At 41.6% G+C, this 24,263-nt stretch overlaps 1 long non-coding RNA gene across 1 annotated transcript; it reads right to left on the bottom strand.

Moving 5' to 3' along the window:
* Positions 1 to 802: 802 nt before the first annotated feature.
* LOC116572750 lies at positions 803 to 23,192 on the bottom strand. The gene is made up of 3 exons (XR_004278504.1): positions 23,181 to 23,192; positions 6,216 to 6,223; positions 803 to 929 (listed from the first exon to the last, which is right to left on the bottom strand). It is a non-coding gene; the product is annotated as an uncharacterized LOC116572750 (long non-coding RNA).
* Between the last annotated feature and the right edge of the window lie 1,071 nt (positions 23,193 to 24,263).

Below are 24,263 nucleotides of genomic sequence, written 5' to 3' on the forward strand. Positions count from 1 at the left end.
TATACATGTAGGCGGTCCAGCCCGACTATCCAATCACTGTCCTGTGCACGCGGTCTCCTCGTGGACCCTTACGTAACCGCGCAGGGCTCTATTGTTCTCAAGCAGTAATCATGCGTTTCTCTCTTGGCTCCTGGTGCTGTTCATGTATCAGCCACGAGCGCACCCAAACCCTACCTAGCCAATCATTCTCACTTCCTCAATCTTCAGGCATTTTCGTCTACGTGACTCCTTGCATCTGCTGGATGGCTCTCCACAGCTCCCCCTTTTTTATTTGTTTATATGGCAGGGATCGTGCCTGTCTTAGGTTGCCAATCCTCAGCACACATGCTTACCCGTCATCGGGTACTCCCCCTAGATCGAGGACCCCTGTCTTAGGTTGCTATGGTGAGGGATCAGTTTTACCCGTCTTTGGCTACCGATCCAGCATACTAAGCCATATTTGGGAGGAGGTCCCGACCTCCAGAGCCATCATGGCTTAGACCAAAGCCCATTGCCATAGCCGCTGTTGTCGCGCAATTCTACAGATGCATTTTAGAAGGAGTACTTGAGCCAGAATCATCAACATAATCAGGGCTCCTATGCCTGCCCAGTTTTTGAGGAATGAGACTGATTGTTATAACATACTAACCCAATCGCTGACGGAGCCAAGAGATACTTGAGTGGCATTCAAGGTGGTACTTTGAGCCTATTGCGAGTGATTAACTGGTGGTTACGTACAATAGCTCTCACCTTATAAATTTCTGCGAATATAATTTTAAGTGCACAAGGCAAGAGGCACATGAAAAGAACAATTACCACTAGTACTCCTACAATTGTTCCTACAACATACCATGCGTGCGTCAGAGAAGGGAAGTGAGAGAATAAAGAGCTCACAAAGCTTTCAGCAAGCTGAGCAACAGTTAGCTTGGCAGGAGGAGCCTCCTCAATGTCTAATAAGAGCCCTGGATTGCCAACACGTGTTGCATTAAAATAAGCGTCAGTAACAAACATAAGTTAGGGTGAGAAGATTGCACTCTATGCTGAGCCATTTGAAGAAGGGCTTGAAGCTGGGCAGTCTCTTGTCTCGGCCACAGTTGAACTGGCTCCGCCTTCATGGGAACAGGCTGCAGGACAGTCATCGTCGCTATCATCACCATCACCAGCACCCTCCACAGGTTCCACGGCCACCAGCCTGGTGAGGCGTTCCGGCACCCAGAGTGGAGCAGGCGCATCCTGTGGGAAAACACAAAGGGAGCCTCGGTGCCACCTAAGCACCGGGTCGGGTTTGGATAATTGGCATTGCAAGTCTCCTGCCCCTCTCAGAGTCTTCCAAGCCCTGAGGGCTGCCGTGGCTATCTGTTGATACACCGCAGGGGGGTATGTACTCTGCACTTGGGCCCCGAGGTATGGCCCTGTGCCCGTCAGCATTTCCAAATTCCATTGCGGGTTACCTGCGGCTGCATTTCTCCGTGCTGTGTCCAGACAATTGTCCTGATTTTGGATTTTCCATTCTAGATATTGTCCTCCACTTAATATCGCCCTGGTCAAGTTGGCCCAATCCTCGGGAGCGAGGTAGAGTGTTCCCAGCGACTCCACAAGGGAGACCGTAAAGGCTGCCTGGGGCCCATAGCTGCTAACTGCCTCCTTCAGCTGCTTTACCAACTTAAAATCTAGTGGCTGGTGGTACCTCTGATGATTCTGATCTTCTAACACTGGAAAAAAGCCTTTTCCCGGGCCAAGGACCTCTCTCCAATTTTCCGCGGTGCAGCCCGAACAATAGCACGTCTTGGTGCAGCTGGGCTTATAAGGCGGGGGCCACTCATGGGGAGGCGCTGTGGAGCTAGAATGCGGAAGCGGCGTAACTTTCGTTTTTAATTTCGATTGCGCCACAACTGCGGCTTCCGCCCCTGCTCTCAGCTGCGCCATTACTTCTCCCTGCACCCTTAACTCTCCTAATACTTTTTGCAATTCCGCCTCTTTATCCTCAAATCGTTGCCTCATGGCTTCCAAGTCTGTCTGGAGACTGGGAGATTCCTCCTTCTGGTTGTTTGCCTCTATCTTTCCTAGCTCCTGCAACTCGCTTTCTGACATCCCTTCTGAGCTTTCGCTTTCGGAGTCAGGGTCTCGGGAGGAGCCCTTACGGGATTCTTCTTTCACTTGCAAAAAAACTTCCCCTCCCTGTAGTACTGCTCGCTGCAGGGGCTCTCGGGGGGATTGCAAACATACTTTCACCAGGGACCACACGGCGAGAGTCCCCGGGGATGTAGAGGGGCAGAGTTTTAAGTCCTCGCCCAGGTGTTCCCATTGTGGCACATTTAGGAGCCCTTCTTCTATAAACCAGGGGGCAATCTCTGCTACTTCTTTTAAAAAGGCCCTGGCTGTTTTTGCCTTTAAGGGGGTACCGTTCATCTTGAGAACGTCTTTTAGGGGATCTTCCATTCTACGTCTACTAAGATCGTTCCCCATCCCGAGGAAACTTTTACTTGTATCGTCCCTGCCGAGGGAACTTTTACTTGTATCGTCCCTGCCGAGGGAACTTTTACTTGTATCGTCCCTGCCGAGGGAACTTTTACTTGTATCGTCCTAATCCTAGGAACTTTCCCTGTCACTCACTAGACAGAAATAGGTGCACTCCTTACCTTATCGTTGCTCTATCTCAATCTCCGTTTTGCGATGCGGACAGTTTCCCGGGTTTCGGCACCAGTTGTCGCGCCAGCAAGAACGACCCGCAAACGTGATGAGGAGCAAACTTCTTTATTAGGGTTTCTTTTAGCGTCTCTTTGTTCTCCCTCTTCTACAAGCAAGTTCTGGCAATATATACATGTAGGCGGTCCAGCCCGACTATCCAATCACTGTCCTGTGCACGCGGTCTCCTCGTGGACCCTTACGTAACCGCGCAGGGCTCTATTGTTCTCAAGCAGTAATCATGCGTTTCTCTCTTGGCTCCTGGTGCTGTTCATGTATCAGCAACGAGCGCACCCAAACCCTACCTAGCCAATCATTCTCACTTCCTCAATCTTCAGGCATTTTCGTCTACGTGACTCCTTGCATCTGCTGGATGGCTCTCCACAACTGAGAATTCTCACTGAGAGTTTCTGAATTCTAGAAGGATCTGGTAGGGAGAAAAGATAAATGTTTTAATTTGCTTACAAAGATATATTTGATTAAATATAAAATATATTAATGAAAATATAATATAATAATATAATATAAAAATATAATAATAACAACAACAGGGGTGCCTGGGTGGCTCAGTTGGTTGGGTGACTGCCTTCGGCTCAGGTCATGATCCTGGAGTCCTGGGATCGAGTCCTACATTGAACTCCCTGATCGGCAGGGAGTCTGCTTCTCCCACTGACCTCTCTCTCAAATAAATAAATAAAATCATTTTAAAAAATTAAAAAAAAATAAGAACAACAACAGCAGCAGTAGCAGCATACCAGGACATCAGAATTCTAGGAGTTTCATTTAATTGTAGAACACATGTTTTGATAATATACCTCTGTAAATATAATCTAACAGTATTTGATACCACTTATTTGACAATGCTTCCAAGTTATTTAACATACCGAATAAGCCTAGTTAGTTTAATTTCTCACCAAATTTTTTCCTCTCGAAATGTTCCAGGGGCCGCTGGAAAATTTCAATTAGATTGTGGTGAAAAGACTTCTTTCTAGAATTTGATTGGAAACTATGTCTAAAAAAAAAAAAAAAACAAGAGAGTTGAACATTTGATTAAGTAGAATCATGATTAGAAAACAATATTTAATTATCCATTTCATCAAAGTGGCAATAAAGGATATCAAAGGCAAATACAGAAGGTCATATAATTGTGAGTAAAATTTAGCTTTTAATATTAAGACTCTGTTTTCTTAAGTAATCAAAGACCAGATAAATATAGGAAATTATTTTGGCAAACCTAGAGTTATTGTTTTTTAGGCAGACAAAAAGTAAAGAAAATCTTTTGTTTACAGTGTCTTATGAAGAGCAGACCAATAGTTTAAGAAAACTTTTGTACTTCTTATGAAGAGAAAAGCTGAATCTCCGTCTTACACCAGCGTACTTCAAAACTCTTCCAATTCTAATCTTAGACCTGATCATGCATAAAATTCTTTTTCAAAGATTTCCCTTGACAAACCTTCCACAACTTTCTTTTTCATTGAGATTTTGCCCTAAGCCTTCCCTCTAAATAACCAGCCTCATTTTAGGACAAAATTACTTTCTTTCCTTCAACAAAAATGTATTCCCATACCTCATACCTTTCTTGTCAAAACACATCTTATTTTCCTTGCATAGAGTTGCTTCCCTTATCATTTCTAGCAGTCTCAATTACATTTATAAGCATATTGCTTTTAGGGGCACCTGGGTGGCTCAGTCAGTTAAGCGTCTGCCTTTGGCTCAGGTGATGATCCCAGGGTCCTGGGGCTCCCTGCTCAGCCCCTCCCCCCTCTCATTTTCTCTCTCTTTCAAATAAATAAATAACATTTTTAAAAAAAGAATATTGTTTTTAGAAACCTCAGTCTCTAGTGGAAACTAAGAAGTAACCAATTGTGAACTGTCTGTTACATTAGAATTCTTTAGACAGGCAGATTTATTGATATGTTTCATTTTGTAATTTTTGGAAACATGTATTTTTTTCATAGTACAATATTCCACTAAAGCATAAAATATGTTTATTAACAGACCCAAATTTATCTGTAGTTTTTTTGTAATAAGACAAAGTAGATAAACCCTGTTCAGTACTTAATGTTTAGATAAGATAAAATATTATCTTATTCAGAAATAATCTATATAATCAACAAACTTAACTTTTCTCATTTAACTTGGCAAAACTTTAAAATTTTAGGTTACCAAAGATTTTGGAAGCTATTTGAAAGCTTAGCTACAAACCTTTTTACTTTTTTACATCTATTTAATTTATTTGTTCTTAATAGTTAGACTACCCACAAAAACTTCATGATGCATTAGGCAAGTCAACATTATTTTAAGTTTCTTTTTTACTGACAAATTTTGCAACAAAAATACCATGAACTTACTTGACTTTTAGTAAACACAAAGAGAATAAAAGTTTTGTACTTAATGCTGGTAACTCTAAAGACATGTCTTTTTTATTTAAAACAGCATCCTTAATTGAGCTTTAATACCAAATATTTTCCCAGATCATGTGAGCTTGAAAAACATTTGGGTTAATTTCTACCCTTCTGAATTTTAGAATGCCCAATCCTTAGAAGTGCACGTCTTCAAGCCAACTAAATAGAGCTCTTTTACATACTAATTTTAGCAATTCCACCCAGAGGTAGAGAAAATATCTCATATTTACAAAATACATAGATACACACACACACAGACACAAACACAGACACACAAACTCAGACAAGATGTAAACAAAAATCTTAATTTTGTTTCTACTAATATTTGTGGAAGGGACAGTATAGGGTCAATTTTTAAATACGTCCCTCTATTTATTTATTTATTTTTATGAAAAACTTTTCCCTAAAGTTTGCATATCAAAGACTGACTCTTAGGTCCTGGAGAAGATATTTATACCAAAATTGTTATCAAAGACAGAGAGAAAATCTAAATTTTTTGCAAGGTGCATGCTTATAGCTTATCTGCCTGTTATTAGAGGTGCTAGAATCTGGGCATAAGAGTCTTCTTGGCAATTTGTATTTTTAGAAGACCTCTTTCCCTCTTTTTTTTTTTCTTCAATCTCAGGAAATTGTGGGCTGTGTTTACATTTCAGAGATATGATAAGATTTATCACTTCAAGGGACAGAAAAAGAAGGTAAAGAAAAAAATTTTTCAGAGTTTTGGGGTAAAAGCTATTTAAAGTTTTCCCTTCTTCTTAAAGTACAGGCAATTTTGACCCATTGACCCATATCCTGATTGGTTTTTTTATTTAAATGCAATTAATTACCATATAAGGCCTTACTGGTTTCAAAGGTAGAGGTCAGTGATTCATCAGTCTTATACAAAACTCAGTGCTCATTACATCATGTACTCCCTTAATGCCCATCACCCAATTACCTCATCCCTCCACCCCAACCCTCCAGCAACCCTCAGTTGGTTTCCTATGATTAAGAGTTTCATATGTTTTGGCTGCCTCTCTGGTTTCATCTTGTTTTATTTTTCCCTCTCTTCCCCTATAATCCCCTGTTTTATTTCTTAAATTGCACATACAATTGAGTGCATATGATAATTGTCTTTCTCTGACTTATTTCATTTAGTATCATAACCTATAGTTCTATCCACGTTTTTGTAAATGGGAAGGTTTCATTTTTTTTTTGACGGCTAAGTATTATTCCTTTGTGTGTATATACCACATCCTCCTTATCCATTATCTGGATTATTTTATTCACAAACATCTTGAGAGAAATAGCCAAGGTTTAGAGATTAATCAGATGGGTGGGCTTTAACTTGTTTCTAAGGTTGTAGTTTGGTTTTGTAGAGATTTATAAGATAACGACAGTTGTTCCTAATTCCCCAAAGAACTGGATTATACCTTGAATGTCAATGAGTATCAAAGGATTACCTGATCTTTTAAACTAAATTTGCTTCTTTCTTCTTTTTTTAATATTTTATTTATTTATTTATTTATTTATTTGTCAGAGAGAGAGAGGGCGCGCACAAGCAGGCAGAGTGGCAGGCAGAGGCAGAGAGAGAAGTAGGCTCCTCGCTGAGCCAGGAGCCCAATGTGGGGCTCCATTCCAGAGTCCTGGGATCCTGACCAGAGCTGAAGGCAGCGGCTTAACCCACGGAGCCACCCAGGTGTCCCTAAATTTACTTCTTTATATGAGAGAGAATTATAACTAAAACGAAAGCCAAAAAATTTATGCCTTTGTAAAGTCTGTATAGAGCATTTTACTAAAAGCCCTTCTTCTGGATACACAATTTAACCTTGGCCCTTGAATATTGACCTTAGGCAAATCAGTTGTAGGAGGGCCCAGGAGAAATTTTGGTCATCTATTTCCTCAGAAGGGAAGGTAGTGAATATGGCCAAATAATTATTCTAATTGCTCTCTAAATTTAGTAGGATCTTTTGGAAAGTAAAAGGGCTTTATAATTTAAAAGCTCTACCGTTGTCCAAGGGACACAAATTTTTTTTGTAGTGGGGAGGTCTCAGGTACTCTTGCAAAGGACTTTGTATAAGAATGCCTGAGGGTAGACACAGCCTGATGTTAGAGCCCCAGAAAGCAGGAGTAAAGTGAGCCAGCTTCAAGTGCTTTCATTAAATTCATTTTCTGGCTTTTAGCATTTATGTGAGCAACCTATACACTTAGAACCTAGAGTTTAGGTCAGAATGATCTCTATAAATCCTGTAGGGAAACAGAAGTTCAAGCAGACAGACGCCACCTGATTTTAATAAGGGGAATTTATATTGGATGTGGACATTTCTTTTTGTCTAATGTCTAATTTCTGTTCTTTCATCTTGTTAAGGAGTCCCTGAGGCAAGCTATTACACTAAAAAGACAATTAAGAACTCTTCGTAATATATATACATATATGTGTGTGTCTGTATTTTTTTAAAAATATAACCAGTTTAAGGGATCCATTTTCTGGCCATTGACAAGTAGGATCTCTTAATAGTAACTCAAACCATTAAGCCTTTTAAAGGCTTAACCAAAGACGTAAGAGGTGTCCAGAGAAGGCATAGATGATCCAGCCCTCGTGATCCAAAAGTTTACTCCTGCTATGAGTCTAAGAAAGCAAAGACCTTCGTTGCACAGGTAGTAGGACCGTGCAATGAAATCAGTGTCCACAGTCTCCCACAAAAACGTGTGATGTCTGCGGGGCGCCTGGGTGGCTCAGTGGGTTAAGCCGCTGCCTTCGGCTCAGGTCATGATCTCGGGGTCCTGGGATCGAGTCCCGCATCGGGCTCTCTGCTCAGCAGGGAGCCTGCTTCCTCCTCTCTCTCTCTGCCTGCCTCTCTGCCTACTTGTAATCTCTCTCTGACAAATAAATAAATAAAATCTTTAAAAAAAAAAAAAAAAAAAAAAACGTGTGATGTCTGCAGTCACAGACCCACTAATCTGTGACATCAGGCATGTGCTTCTGGAATTTTTAACAATAATAAGCAACAAAGGGTTAGATAACCAAGGTTTCATGGGCTGGAAACTCTCATGACAAAGGCCCCTGAGAGCTGGCGTAGCCAAATGCAGAGAGAAACTAGGATCACACTCTATTTGATTGACCACCAAAGGGCACCCCAGTAAGTGCACTCTCTGAATAGTGGAGATGGCAAAGAATATTCTCATTGGTCACAAAGAAGAAGACGAAAGGAAAAGTCTAGCAGCTTTATTTAAGCCTTGGATCTCTTGGAGCCACACTAATACTTTAAGGGAGGTACCACAGGGTGGGAGACTGTGTGTGTGTGTGTGTGTGTGTGTTTAAAGATTTTATTTGGGGGCACCTGGGGGGCTCAGTCATTGGGCATCTGCCTTCTGTTCAGGTCATGATCCTGGAGTTCTGGTGTCGAACCCCGCATAGGGCTCCCTGCTCAGTAGGGAGCCTGCTTCTCCCTCTCTCACTCCCCTGCTTGTGCTCCCTCTCTCGCTCTCTACCTCTCTCTGTCAAACAGATAAACAAAAAAACCTTAAAAAAAAAAGGAAAGAAAAGAAAGATTTTGTTTGTTTGTTTGTTTGAGAGAGCGTGCACAAGTGGGGAAGTGGGGGGTGGTCTAATGCAGGACTCGATCCCAGGACCCTGGGATCATGACCTAAGCCGAAGGCAGACATTTAACTGCCTGAGCCCCCCAGGCACTCGAAGGCTGTGTGTTGTTCTACAGCGGACCTCACTGCATGGAAGTTTTCTTGAAATAAGCAAGTGACCTAGTGTCAATCTAACCCATTCTGTAACCAATTTAAAGTTGGTTAAGTCTTCTTGAAGGGAAGTCTTCTTGAGGGGACGAGGCCTCTTACAGCTTTACAGTGGCCAACTTGTGACCACCAATTTCGTGGCTTTGGCTTCCAAGCTATCCCTTAGCAACAAACAACATAAAAGACACAGACAAAGGAAAACAAAGACTTTATCTGGGAGAAAATGGATCAGTAACTAGAGTGCTGGGCCAGATTTAACCAACGAGTCACCAGACTAGTTCCACAAATATTTTTCTCCTGCTAACCTAAATGTAGAAAGAGAGAGAAAAGCTTCTTACCCCTCTCACTCCATTAGGCTCCGCAGAGAGAGATTCCAGGAGACTGACCTGGTAAGAAACCTCACCTCCTGCCGGCTGTATGTCTAGAGGTCCCAGGATCTCAGCTGCAGCAATGTCGGGGCAAGCACGGTCCAGCGAGTTAAAGTATCTTGCCAACCATGCCGACTGCTGGGAGCAAGAATTTCTGTTCCCTCACGGGTCCTTCTGGCTGGACTAAGAATCCAATGGACATGAGACACAAAACAGGAAAAAAATCAAATGTAATAGGCATACCGACGGGGAATCCACTTAGACATGGAAATGCCAAAGACAGTCAGGCCGACTGAGGTATATATGTCATCCTGAAGGAGAATGGGGTTGGGATCCGGGATTTCAGAGAAGAGGAATGCATTTCACAGGGTGATAAGAAGAGCAGATGTTCGGTAATTAGACGTTTGCCCTGCTGTACAGATGGGTCACTCAGATAAAACTGATCTTGGTTAATAGCCTTTACTCTGGGAAAGACCTCCAAATTAGATTCTTTGTGTGGTTAAGGAAGGAACAAAATTTCCCTTGAGCCCACAGGGTCTCAAGTGCCTTGAGCTCAAAATAATCCACATGCCAAAGTGGCACATTCCAGGGACTGGGGCAGGGGGTGAGGGGCGTCTGTCCTGAACCCCTTCACTACTCTGAGGCCCTGGATATAACTTTTTCAGCCTTGACTGCCTCTATTAAAAACGAAAAAGGATTAAACTATGAAATCTGTACGGTCCTTTCCAATGTCAGCATTCTGCAATTTCACCGAGACTTTAATTCCAGCAGCTGAAAAGTTAGGCCTGAGATTCAGCTAAATAAGACACATTGCCATTAACATATTAGTATGAGAAATGTTAGGAGGAAAATAGAGCAATCAGAATATTTGAAGATACTTGGACTTCCATTCTTCATTTACTCATTTCTACATTCACTCTTTCAGACATACATTTTTGAAATGTCACAGATATTTTACTAGATGTAGTGAGAGGAATGAATCCTGGAGATATTTTTTAAATACCCAGTGCATTTTAAGCTTTCTAAAGAAAGAGGAAAGAAAGCACAAGGCTTGGAGTATATACACCTGGTTCTAGTCCATAGAGCTCAGAAAGAAACATTCCTAACTTGGTACTCCACAGAAGCTGCCCAGTTCCCCCTGACAGGATGTGATTGCATCAGCCACAACATCTTCGATATTTAGATGTATCCTTACTAGAAATGAAATTTAATGATATGAGGGCAATGGGGACAACTGGTCAACAAACGTCATCAATTATAAGGCTATTTCTGATTAGACGTCACACAGGAAGCTTGAAATGCCCTGAAATCTGAGAGCTCATGTATGAAAGAAAATTGATAGTGGTTTTCCCAAAGTAGAGAACATCCTGAAAAATTTACAGGACATCAACATAAACTTTTCTAAACAAATTCAGATCAACCTGGGGAAAAATTGAATTCTTTCCATTTTCTCTACAGAATATTTTACAGGGCTGTTGTCAGGGTTCAGTCTCCACAAAATCTAGATTCTTCCCGGGATTTATCAGTAGAAGAATAATTTAGGGAAGACAAACATCAGTATAATTAGGGAAGTCTTCTCAGAGTGGGTAGGATGAGATGTGGGCTTTAACAAACTGAGGGTTTTGGAGGGGTGAAGGTGGGGGGTTGGGTGGCCTGGTGGTGGGTATTAAGGAAGGCTCTAATTGCATGGAGCACAATGAGTGTGGTGCATAAACATGGAGCACTGAGTGTGGTGCATAAACAAAAGAAATAAAATAAAATAAAATGAAATAAAAAAATTAAAAAAAATAAAAGTGTAAAATACCATTAAAAAGATGATGATTCACTGTAAGCATTTTTTAGCAATAAAATATTTTTAAATTAAAATAAATAAGGAAATAAAGGGTGAGTAAAGGGCACCTGCACCCCAATGTTTATAGCAGCAACGTCCACAATAGCCAAACTATGGAAAGAGCCCAGATGTCCACTGACAGATGAATGGATAAGGAAGATGTGGTGTATATATACAGTGGAATATTATGCGGCCATCAAAAAATAAAATCTTGTCATTTGCAATGACGTGCATGGAACTAGAGGATATTATGCTAAATGAAATAAGTCCATCAGAGAAAGACAATTATCATATGATCTCACTGATATGTGGAATTTGAGAAACAAGGCAGAGGATCATGGGGGAAGAGAGGAAAAAATGAAGCAAGACAAAACCAGAGAGGGAGACAAACCATAAGAGACTCTTCTCTTTTTTTTTTTTAAGATTTTATTTATTTATTTGACAGATATCACAAGTAGGCAAAGAGGCAGGCAGAGAGAGAGGAGGAAGCAGGCTCCCCGCTGAGGAGAGAGCCCGATGTGGGGCTCCATCCCAGGACCCTGAGATTATGACCTGAGCCGAAGGCAGAGGCTTAACCCACTGAGCCACTGAGGCGCCCCCATAAGAGACTCTTAATCTCAGGAAACAAACTGAGGGTTGCTGAGGGTGGGGCGGGGGGGGAGGGTTAGGGTGGTTGGGTGATGAACATTGGGGAGGGTATGTGCTATGGTGAGTGCTGTGAATTGTGTAAGACTGATGATTCACAGACCTGTACCCCTGAAACGAATAATACATTATATGTTAACAAAGTGGCATGACCAAGAACAATGGGCACTAAAGGAAAAGAAACCCTCAACATACATAAAATGAAATATTCCACAGCCATAAAAAAAGAAGAGATTGTGGCATTTAAGATAACATGGATGGAACTAGAGAGTCTTAACGCTTAGTGAAATAGGTAAGACAAAGACAAATACCATATGATTTCAGTCATATGTGAGATGTAAAAAACCCACATAAACAAAAAGCAGAATGAGACTTATATAAAAAGAATAAAGGGGGAATAGAATTCAGAAATTGTTTAAGTGAATTCACAACTTGGAAAGAGTTCACAGGGCAGCCCTGTCTTCCAAGCCCTGGGGTACTATAGGCACGCCAAATGATGATTCTCCGGAGTGCCGTCTCTAGCTGACCGGTCTGGGTTCACTGGAGAAGACTGTCATAATCAGCTGGTGATGAGATCAGAGACAGGGGAAAGGGGGAAAGGAACCGTGTGTACCACACGCTAGTCTTACCTGCTCACATCTGCCAGGGACCTGTTTTTCCACCTCACAATGAGAACATTTTGTCCCAATTCAAATTTTATGTATTTTCACATAAAAATACCTTCTCCTTAAGTTATGCCAATTCTGAGGTGTTCTTCTACCAAGATGGGAGAAGAAAATAAGAATGGGTGTTTGTTTTCAGGAAAGGGTTTTTTCACGTTCTCCCCAAAGTCCACCACCCTTCAACTGCTCTGCTTCCTGGACAGCAGGTTGTGTGTAGCTGAAGGTGAGAATGTGGAAGTTTCTAGATTGTGCCTCTAACACAGCCAGAGAGGTCTGTATGAGGCCACTAAAGGGATCCCTGGGTGGCTGTCAGTTAGGTGTCTACCTTCAGCTCAGATCATGATCCCAGGGTCCTGGGGTCAAGTCCCGCATGGGGCTCTTTTGCTCAGCAGGGAGACTGCTTCTCCCTCTGCCTGCCGCACTCTCTCTCTCTTCCTCTCTCTGATAATTGGATAAATAAGATCTTAAAAAAAAAAGAAAAAACAGTATGAGGCCACTAAAGGGAGTGAGACAGGGAATCAGTTTGGCAGGATGCCAGGCAAATAGGGGCTCAGCTTAAGGGCCTCTCCATGCATATGTTTTTCCCCCTACTTACTCCTAAAAACAACAAAAAATGTCCTTCTGGGGCCTTGACAAGAGTACCTGGCCAGAGGGTGGACCTGGCAGGAACTCAGGGAATGCAGGAAGTGAGCTTGAACAAAGACTCAACTTCCTTCCAGATAGTTCCCTCTCCCTGCCCCCAACACTAGTTTTCATGGTATTCGGCACTCAGCTGGGAGCCTGTACATGTAATAACATGTACATTACATTTCTTACATGTAATAACATGTAAGAAATGCCCACACTGTACCATGTCTGGGGCTAAACCTGTGAGTGACTGAGGCAGAGTTCCTGTCAGAGATATTGCCGTTTGAACAGAGAATCAAGAGACTGTATGAACTAAAGAAAGGCAGCTCTCATGTCAAAAGGCAGGCGATGCGATTCATTGGAACAAGCCTGCAATTTACCACTTGTGGTCAGCTCTGCCAAAGGCTTCCAATTTGGGAACTGGGGCACGTCATACTGGCCTAAGTTTGGTGTCTCCTATGGCTGCCTGTGAAAAATTACCACAAGCTTTATGGTTTAAAGGAGCATAAATTTATTTTCTTTCAGTTTTAAAGGGCAGATGTTTGAAATGAGTCTTATGTTGCCAAAATCAAGGTGTCAGCAGGTGGTTCCTTCCAGATGCTCTAGGGGAAAACCTGTCCCTTACCTTCTCCAGCAAGAAATGCCGGAGGCTACCGACATTCCTTGGTTGACGGCCCTGAGTCACATCGCCTCTTCTCCCCCTCTTCTGGGCTCCTCTGTTGTTGTCAAATCTCTCTTTGCCTCTCTTTTATAAGGACACCTGTAATTACATTTGGGGCCCTTGTGGATAATCCATGGCAATCTCTCCATCTCAAAATTCTTTAACTTAATCGCATCTGCAAAGTTCCCATTAGGTAAGGTAACATTCACAGGTTCTAGGAATTAGGATCGAGATAGCTTTTGAGGCCATTTCTCAGCCTACCAGAGTGGTTATGTTTAAAAAAATGGCATGTACTGCTTCATTTTTAGGTTTGAGACAGAGACATTTGAGCCTGCCAAGGGAGACCAGTCACATCGAGTTAGGTATGTTCCAGTTGCAGGGCCAGGATCTTAAAAGGTTCCCTCGTAAGGAAGAGAGTTTCTAGAATCATAGCACTCAATCTCTGTGAAGAATCGAGGTCCTTTATCTAAGAGATAAGACTGAGTTTTTGCAAAATGCCATGAAGTAACTTGCCCAGATTATTCAACCAGACTAGAGCCCCGATGTTTACACTCCAAGCCCTTATGCTCTCTCCTCTATTTCTTCAGACAACTCTCAATGCAATTCGTTTACTTAATAAATGTCTGTAAGTCTGTAAGCTTGCAAATCTTATTTCTTTCATGGAAGGAGCATGGCAAAACAGCCCTCTGAAAGCCCATGCAGGTAGAAATTCACCTGTCTGAGCACCTGAAATGCATAGGAGTTGTAGTGTTGTGTTTGTGTGTGCGTGTGTGTGTGCGCGTGTGCATATATATATATATATATAATTTTTTTTTGAGCCCACCTTTGTTTCCTAACATCTGGAAACTTTCTCATAGCCCTTTTCAACCTTAGCTGGCATTGCTCTTAAGATGGAACTTGTCGGGCGCCTGGGTGGCTCAGTGGGTTAAGCCGCTGCCTTCGGCTCAGGTCATGATCTCAGGGTCCTGGGATCGAGTCCCACGTCGGGCTCTCTGCTCAGCAGGGAGCCTGCTTCTCTCTCTCTCTCTGCCTGCCTCTCTGTCTACTTGTGATCTCTCTCTGTCAAATAAATAAATAAAATCTTTAAAAAAAAAAAAAAAAAAAAAAAAGATGGAACTTGTCAAAAGATACTGTTGTCTGCAGGGGGAGGGGAAATAAACCAGTGGCTCTGCGCTAAGTGGACCCCGCCCCTATCCGAGTCACTTGGAGGGCTTTTCCCTCTGCCCTCAAGGTATACAGTGCCTGGAGCAGAAGCATCAGCATCACTTGGAATTTGTTAGAAATGCAAACTATTGGGCCTCACCTCAGGTCAGATCTGAAACCTAGAGTTGGGGTTCAGAAATCCACGTTTTGGGGTGCCTGGGTGGCTCAGTTAAACATTTGACTCTTGATTTTGGCTGCGGTCATGATCTCAGGGTCCTGGGATGGAGCCCCAAGCCATGCTCCCTGCTGTCTGCTTGTCTCCTCTCTCTCTGCTCTCTGTCCCTTCCCCTGCTCTCTCTTTTTCTAATATATAAATCTTTTTTTTTTTTTTTTTTAAGAAATCTATGGTTCAACAGGCCCTCCAGGTGATTCTGATATAGGCTAAAATGAGAACCATGTCCTTAAGATAAAGTCAGCCTTCTCTGGGTAAGGAGACGATGGGCAGGAGAAAAGAGGAGAGAAGGGCTCACTTCGCAAGTTGAGATTGACCATGAAATTATGATAGTTAAGGATATATTTTCTTCAAAGGTGTGTTGGAGTAGAGACCTCTCGTCGTGGTGATCGACAGGACAAAAGGAACTGACAAAGGATTAAACCGTGTGGATGACGCTGTGGAAAGGATTCCAGAAGATTCAGGAGCATAATTTTGGGGGACAGCAAGAACAATTTCAATTTCAATCAGTATGATAGAGAAAATTGAAATATATGGAAAAAATGTCTTGCTTCCCAGTAGCCCAGAGACCTAAACACTTTTTTTTTTCTTTTTTCAAAGTTCTATCTTTGAACACAAGAGTAAGGAGCCTGGTGGTGGGTATTATGGAGAGCACGTATTGCGTGGAGCACTGGGTGTGGTGCATAAACAATGAATCTTGGAACACTGAAAAAAATAAAATTAAATTTAAAAAAAGGAATTGAGTGGGGGGAAAAAAAGAGTAAAGAAAGATAGATTCCCAGCAGCAAAATCATCACCAGAGGCACTGACAAGTGACAGGGTGACACAAGCAGAAATTTGTTTAACTGAGGAACAATTTGGCAGCCTCCTCCTATTGGAGGCAGCTTGAGTGCAGTTTGGTTATAGGTGGGAGGAACACTGGAGAAGGATTCCTCTCCCCTCTTAGGTCAGGGTGTGCAATATGAAGAGAAAAGTACTTCAGACTTCCAAGGAGCAGAACTTCCATCTGAAGGGCCATGGATCTAGGGCAGTGGTTCTCAGCGGGGGACTGTTTTTTCCCTGGGGTACATTTGACAATGTGGGGGCATCTTCAATTGTCACAGCATGCACGTAATGAATCAAGGCCAGAGAGGCTCCTGAACACCCTCGCCAGCACTGGACAGCCCTCCACAGAATTATTCTGCTCCAGAGGCCGAGAGTGCCGAGATCAGGAAACCCTGCTCCAGGGCAAGGTATCCCGCAGACTCCCCCACCCCAGTCCCACATTAGGTATCAGGCTTCCCAGCGAAAACCTCACATCTGCAGGCAGCACAAGTTGTACCTTTGCATACTTAGACTGAGTCAGAATGACTGAGAACAATTTTAAGTGGTTGGGAGATCTGGGGGGTAGTGACGGTAACAGAAGTAAAGACTGAGGGCTGGGATCCAAGAAGACAAAATCAAGTGAACAGGTCAGAGAGATACCCCCTAATCTTCTCCATCAGAGAATCACCTTCTCCTAGCCCTTTCCCTGTGTGTGGGCAGTGGCTGTCTTCACAAGGGCAACGCCAGCCTTGCAAAGGGGCGGGACCCAAGGACACATATAACTTTGGGATGGGAACTGTGCTATTTATCTGCTCTGAACACCAAACACAAATTACACCAGCCTGAATCACCAGGATGAGTTCATCATTTAACTAGTGAAAGTATAACCTATTCATTATAAAAGGAGCCCTGTAATGAACATCTCCATGACCTTGTGTGATGAAAGATCCAGGAGGCTACTATTTTGCACTTAATGCATGCCAAGAATGCACTGTGTATTAAACATAAAGATCTATCTCCTTCCCATCCAGAATCACCCAAGGCTTCCAGATGTTCAATTAAGAGAGACTTGAATGCGATTCACTAAAGGTATAGAAGAAATTTAAAAATCTGATTTTACCCATCTCTGGCATCTTTCCCCCAAACTGCTCATACTTTACTACCTGTCCCCTCCTTTTTTGGTCTACTTAATTAGGTAGTGATGATGTCAAAATTTGCAGATAAAATATGTTTATTGGATTCCTTTGTTGATTTTTACTGCTCTCCTAATTAGAGTTGTGTAACATTTCTAAGTATGTCTTGTTTTTAACCCCTTAATTAAAATTGCCTGCAATTTAATTAATTTCTAATTAATTCCTCCACTTCACAAAGTGGTCAAGATAAAGAAATCTGGGGTATGGCTCTCAATATGTAAATTGTAATTACAGCAGCTGTAGGGGTGTGTGTGTGTGTGTGTGTGTGTGTGTGTTTTAATTGGATGATTTGACTAGAAGACTAGATTTGACCGTCTCTCTCAGGACATTTTTTCCTGTTTCCCTACCTTTCAGAGCCCCTGGTGGAAATGTTGCTGTGGCCTCAGGACCTCTGGAATCCATGAAGGATGAGACTACTTACTTCCCTTGTTTTTAAAAGAAGTTTTTAGAATTGGAAAGAAGAAATGCCATTAATATACTTGGTTATATATTTATTTGGTCTGATAAAATCACAAGGCTTAAAATTCTTTCTGGATATAAAATAGACGTACTTTGAAGCTTGTTAATTTTTTCCTGGTCACTGAGTAATGAGTAATAACGAGGAAATTACTCTGGCTCTGCACAGGGCTACCAGAGTCAGGGAAAGGAATTCATGTGCCTAAGCCAGCACAGAGAGGACCAGCCTAGTCACAATTAATGCAATTACTGTTAAGAATGTCAGAAAACAAAGATGTGATCTAAAATAAGGTTTAATCTTCCACTAAATGGAACCATTCCTTTTTTCTCTGATCTTACACAATCACACAGGCTTGCCTGTGTGCACATAAGCATACACTTCTCCTTACACACAATTTCTTTTCTTTTTCTTTTTCTTTTTCTTTTTTTAAGAGAGAGAGATTGTAGAAGCAGGGGCTGGTGGGGGTTGTTGCAGAGGGAGAGAGAGAATATTTTATTTTTTATTTTTTATTTTTTAAAAAGATTTTATTTATTTATTTGAGAGAAACAGACAGAGAGCCCAAGTGGGGTGGGGTGGGTGGAGAGAGAGGGAGAAGCTGACTCCCCACTGAGCAGGAGCCCAATTCGGGATTCGATCTTAGGACCCTGGGATCATAACCTGAGCCGAGGGCAGATGCTTAACTGACTGAGGCATCCAGGCACCCCAAGAGAGGATCTTAAGCAGTCTCCATGCTTAGTGGAGAGCCAGATGTGGGGCTCCAGGCTCCATCTCGCCACCGAGACAACATGACTTGAGCCTAAATCAAGAGTAGGACACTTAACCAACTGAGCCGCCCAGGTGCTCCTCCACACAATTTCTAAATCCCCATTCTCCTGACTACATTTATTGATCCATCCACATACATGTTATTGGGATTCTTAGCAGGAAGTCTTTTCTTAAAGTTGTAATGAGGTTGCCTTGACATCAAGCTCCTAAAAGTATTGCCTGATTTGCTCTCCTTCTGCCCACCACTTACTGTCAGCTCCATTCTTAGTTATTCCTTAAAATTCAGCTCAATCACTGCCACCTCCTCTGGGAAGTCTTCCAGGATGCTCCATACTCAGCTGGAGGGAGTGGTTCTCCCTCTGGGCTTTCTGGTGACTTGTGTATCCCTCCATCTCCATTGCAAAGGAGTGATGACTGGGGCGACAACCTTCTCCCCTGCCTTTTGCCCCAACCTATGAACTCCTTACAACTGTCTTTTTATTATCTTCCCACAGCTGCTGCCTAGGACAGATCCTGCTACGTGGTGGGTACCAATTCATGTTTTATTGATTTTTCTTACTGTTAGAATAAATAGTCATTCCTCAGCTTTATAGTACAGAAATGCCTAGCTATCAAAATCATGGAATTCACAGTAACAACATCGAAGAGAACCAACCAACATGATTAGAAACGGCCACAGGAGATAACATCCAGAGAGCTGCTGCAGTCGAACAACATCTCCAGCTTAAAATAAACTCATTCGTTCATTCAATAAACATTTGGTGTGTGTTAAAAGCCAGAGGCTGAGCAACTGTGCAGGGAACCAAAGATTAAAGAGAATGTCGAGAATGCCGAGACTACACAGTCATAACAAAGTGAGATAAGACCCAATAAATGTTCATGTGAGATGATTCCACAGTGATGAGATCAGAAGCTCCAGACTCAGTGTCCACATTCTAGATCCTCACCACTCATGAGTGTCCGTGTGGCCGGGCAGGGTACGTATTCTACCAAGCCTCGGGATCCTCACCTGTAGAATGGAAATCTAATAATTCCTGCCTCATATCGGGGTTCTGACTATTAACTAATCCTTCTAAAGTACTCACAACAATGCCTGGGACATGGTAAATAATCAATTGTTACTGCCATGACTTCAGTAGTATAAAATAAGGAAGGACATCTTGCTTAATTAGAGAGAGGGACAGTGAGAGGTGGTTTTTTAGAAACGTTTATTTAATACATAAAAAACCTCACTACGGGAGCCTCAGTGGCTCAGCGGGTTAGGCCTCTGCCTTCGGCTTGGGTCATGGTCTCAGGATCCTGGGATCGAGGCCCGCATCGGGCTTTCTACTCAGCGGGGAGCCTGCTTCCCTCTCTCTCTCTGCCTGCCTCTCTGTCTACTTGTGATCTCTCTCTCTCTCTGTCAAATAAATAAATAAAATCTTAAAAAAAAACCCCAAAACCTCACTACTTCACTGCATGAGACACAAAGTTTAAACTAAAATTAGCTGTATTCTCAAATGAACATTTTTGTGTGTACTGTTCTACAGGGCTTTATATCTCTATGTAGAAATCATGCTATACATACTATTCTGTATTGCATTTTTCCCACTATTACTGTCCACAAATATGTATTTACCTCATAACCATTGACAGTTCCATGTGTTCATTTTACAATTGCAAACTATTGTATTCAGATACTTGTCTATCTGAGTTTTCTTTGTTGTATTAGAAACAACCCTATAATGAACATTTCCCTCTCTCTCTTCCACCTCCTTCTCCGTGAGTTGTCTGATAATCAATTGTCTGATCATTTCTTTCTGATTTATTTCTAGAAGGTAACAAATATACAGCAACAACTAAACTTATTTTATTTTTTCAATAGATAAAACATTTGTACTTTCAAATGTGAAAACAATGTGAAAAAACATAGTCGAGATATCTCACTAACACTCTGAATCCATTCATCTTGTTTCCCATTTCCTTCCATCGTAGGAAACCAGTTTTATTAGGTTATTATGTAAATTTTCGTGTTGTTATGCAAATATTAGCATATATATATTCATATTTTTTCCCATTTCTAAAACAAAAGCTAGCATAGTACACTCAGTGCTTTGCATTTTTTTTCCATTAGAGATGATACCTTTTTTGTACATAAAAACTTTTTCTTTCTTTTTCCTTCCTTCCCCCGGCTTTCTTTTTTAAACAATAGCATAGATTATATTTGGGGGAGATATCATTTAAATACGTTTCTTATACATTGGCTCCCTGTTCGAATCCCCAGGGTAGGTTTGGATACCTCGGATCCTGTCCTCTCCCTCCCACTGCCCCTCCTTACTGAGTAATGGAAGGATGGGAGGAGCAAGTCAGTGAGCAAACTGCCTGGACTGTTACAAACCCATGCAGGACTGTGAGTGTCTACCATCTCCCCATCCAGGTTCTTGGTTTCTGGGGTTTCCTTCCAAACAGAAACATGTGATGAGACTCTCAGAGACATCGACAACCACATGCTTTATTAGTTTACATGGACTCTGTCTGACCAAAAATAGTGGGGAAAACACAGGTGGATGATACCAGAAAGCTCTCCCAAGCACAGGATCGAGTTAATCCTGTGTATACATAAACCATTTTCTTCCCCTCTGTGACTTCATTCTTTGTTTACAGCACAGACCCCTCCCCAAATCATCCCCTGACTCACTTCCAAGAAAGGGTAACTAGTTCAAGATCCCTAATTACTGTTTATTTCATTTGAATGTAGATTTTCTTATTACGGTACAATTACCATTAGCCGATGATCCCACTGCCGGGTCAACAAGAACTGGATAATAGACAATGAAACTTGAACTAACAGCTTTATTTCCTCTCCTTGCCTCCCACCTTCAAAGCTGCTCTCTCTCTCGTGTTCTGGATGACTTTCAACTTCTCTTGAAATTATTGAACACTTTGCTTCCATTTCTACCAGCTCAACTTGCAGCTTTTCTTCTCTTCTCAGCCAGGCTGACCCTTCTCACTCAACAAAGTGTCAACAAAGCAGACAGACATTGCAGATAGAGAGAATGCAATACGATACATTTTGAAGAATCACAATTTCTTTGAACCTCCAGGACCACAGAGTAGAGCATGGGTGATATTAGGAGATGGGACAGATCAGATAGATTGGGACTGTACCGTGACGAAAGTGGAGTAGTATGCTAATTGGCTGGGGCTTTATTATCTCTGTGATGGAGAGCTCCTGAATAATTTTAAGGAACATCATCATAGGGCTGTGGAGATTGACAAGAGACTGGAGGCAGAACAACCAGCTAGGCATTTAATGAAATGGTACACTTCGCAATTGATGAGAGCCCCAACTAAAAAAGTAGCAGCCATAATGGAAATGAAGGAACAGGTAGAATGGACATGTTGAATTAGGTGTGGCTGGGGCGGAAAATGGCAAGATCCACCTTGAAACTTCTGGAGGGGAAATGGAGAAACTGTACTTGGTTGGGGAGAATAGCTGAGGTGAAGACGCCAGGAGGAGGACCAGGTAGAACTACCCTGTAGATAGTAAGCCTGAAGCTCAGAGGACAGGTGAGGATTAGAAATGTGCATGTGGACATCACCATTAGAGGGGTGGTAGCTGTGACCTTGGGGTTCAACAAGACCATTCAAGGAAAGAAAACAGAGTGAGAAGAGAGTGCCTAGGATAAAATCCTGGGAACCAGGAGGGAGAGAAAGAAATCAGCCAATGAGAGACATGAGGAAGCAGAAACCACTGGGTAGGCAGAAAACCACTCACTACAAGGAGGCTGGTGTTAGGAAGGATGCATCTTTTAAGACAGTTTTGAAAGAAAAAGTTTTGCCAACAGCATCCAATGCCTCATAGAAGTCACATAAAATTATATGTATGTTTAGTAAATAAGTACTTTTTGTCTGACTTTTCTGTGTGTATGAATAACAAACTAAATAATTTCTGTTTCTGTAAAGTAACCTAATGAAGCTAACATTTTTTTTTTCAAGTTCCCTGTTGAGCCTTACCCTCTATCTTCACTCTTTGGTAGGTAGCCAATATGTGTTTGTAATCAATATGTACATACCATCCTTGTGCCGTCCTCATCCCACTTACCACTATTTCACTACAAAATGATATGTTGGCCCCTTACCATGTGTTAACCCCGTCCTGTGCCTGTGGATTCAGAGATAAACAGTCCAGTGTCCAGGCTTACCTAGTCTGTATTCTTGTCATCCATTCTCGTCACCTTACACCAATCAAGTAGAAGTCACAAAGTCACTGTGGGGGAATGTTGGACCCGAGGGCAGGATGTAAGAGTTCTGCAGGTGGAGAGCAGAGAAAACAGTGGGAACCAGCCTGTTTGGAGCGGATGCTTCCCCACTACTCCCCCTTGACAATCCCCAGACTCACTTACCCAGGCTAAGGAGTACTTCCCTTGAAAGCAGATTCATCCTCCCTTTCATGGAGAGAGAAATAATTCATTGTGATGTTCTGTGCCAGAGCTCTCTATCCTGGGGCTTATCCCACATCCCAACACCCAGTCAGGGATGGATTTTGGCATTTCCCAGCACGTGAACCAGGCAATACTTCCAGAAGAGTAGGAGCTCACAGGCTAAAATAACCAGACGCCTATTTGGAAAAAAAAATAGCAAGTGATTACAGATTTCCCTAGAAGCGTGTGTTAGAACAACAGACAAAGAATTTAAAATAAGTCTGAAACATAACCTCACAAAAAAAAGGAAAACAAATAACAGTGTAAAAAAAGAGAAACTTATTTTAAAAAGAAAAATAAGTGCTAAAAATTGTTAAGAGAAGTACAATAGATGGGATAAATAACATACTAGATGGGATAAATATTAATAGGATCCAGCTGAGGAAAATAGTATATGGAAAGATCATATTGAGGAATTCTCAACAAAGGAAGGAGGAGAGGAAAAAGCAAAAGAAAATATAAAAATAAAGCCAGAGAATATGAAAGAATGTAAGTGTGGAGTGCATAGGTCTTCCAATTGGTGGAGTATGCAACTCTTGATGTTGTTTTTGTGAGTTTGAACCCCATGCTGGATGGATAGAGATATCCATAGAGATAGAGATAACTTAAAAAAAAATTTTTTTTTAATCTGAGAAAAAAAAAAAGAATATAATTGCTAACATATGAGTAAAAACAGTCACCAAAATAGGGAAAAATAGAAATAAGGTAGAGTGAATATTTGAAGAGAAAATGGAGACAAAATCTTAAAATTAGAACAGGATGAAAGTCCTAGAGTCAAAAAGCCCATAAAACCTCAAATTAAGAAAAAAAATTTACCTAGATCTTTTTGAAATTTTAAAATATCATAGGAAAAAGAAATTCTAAATCTTGCAGAAAGAATATATATATATATATATTTTTTTTTTAAAGAAAAAAGACTAAGGATCTAGAATTTTTTAATAGCTAAATATAATGGCTTGGTATAAAGTTTCTCAGATGTTTAAGGCCTCAGAGAATTTATAACACAAAGACCCACCATTGAAAATAATTTTAGATAAACTACAAATCAAAGGAAACAAGTCTAAAAAGGATAAGAAACATAAAGATCTCCAAATACTGGTAAAGTTTGTGTTTACCTTAAAATACCTGTACTAGGGGCGCCTGGGTGGCTCAGTGGGTTAAGCCTCTGCCTTCAGCTCAGGTCATAAGCTCACAGTCCTGGGATGGAATCCCAAGTCAGGCTCTCTGCTCAGCAGGAAGCCTGCTTCTTCCTCTATCTCTCTCTCTTTGCCCTCCTCTCTGCCTACTTGTGATCTCTGTCAAATAAATAAATAAAAACTTTAAAAAGAATAAAAATAAAATAAAAATGAAAAATAAAATAAAATACCTGTACTAGTTTTCTCTTGCTACTGTGGCACAAATACAGTGGTTTAGAATAACATAAATTTATTATCTTACAGTTCTGTAGGTTAATAGTATAACACATGTTTCACTGGGATGAAATCAAGGTGAGAGCAAAGCTGCATTTCCTTCTGGAGCTCTAGGAGAGAATCCATTTCCTCATCTTTTCCAGCTTCTAGAAGCTGATACTGCATTCCTTGGCTTGTAAACCACCTTCCAAGCCAGCAGCCTTGTATC

The sequence above is a fragment of the Mustela erminea genome, chromosome 14 (assembly GCF_009829155.1).
Source record: "Mustela erminea isolate mMusErm1 chromosome 14, mMusErm1.Pri, whole genome shotgun sequence".
Classification (NCBI taxonomy): domain Eukaryota; kingdom Metazoa; phylum Chordata; class Mammalia; order Carnivora; family Mustelidae; genus Mustela; species Mustela erminea.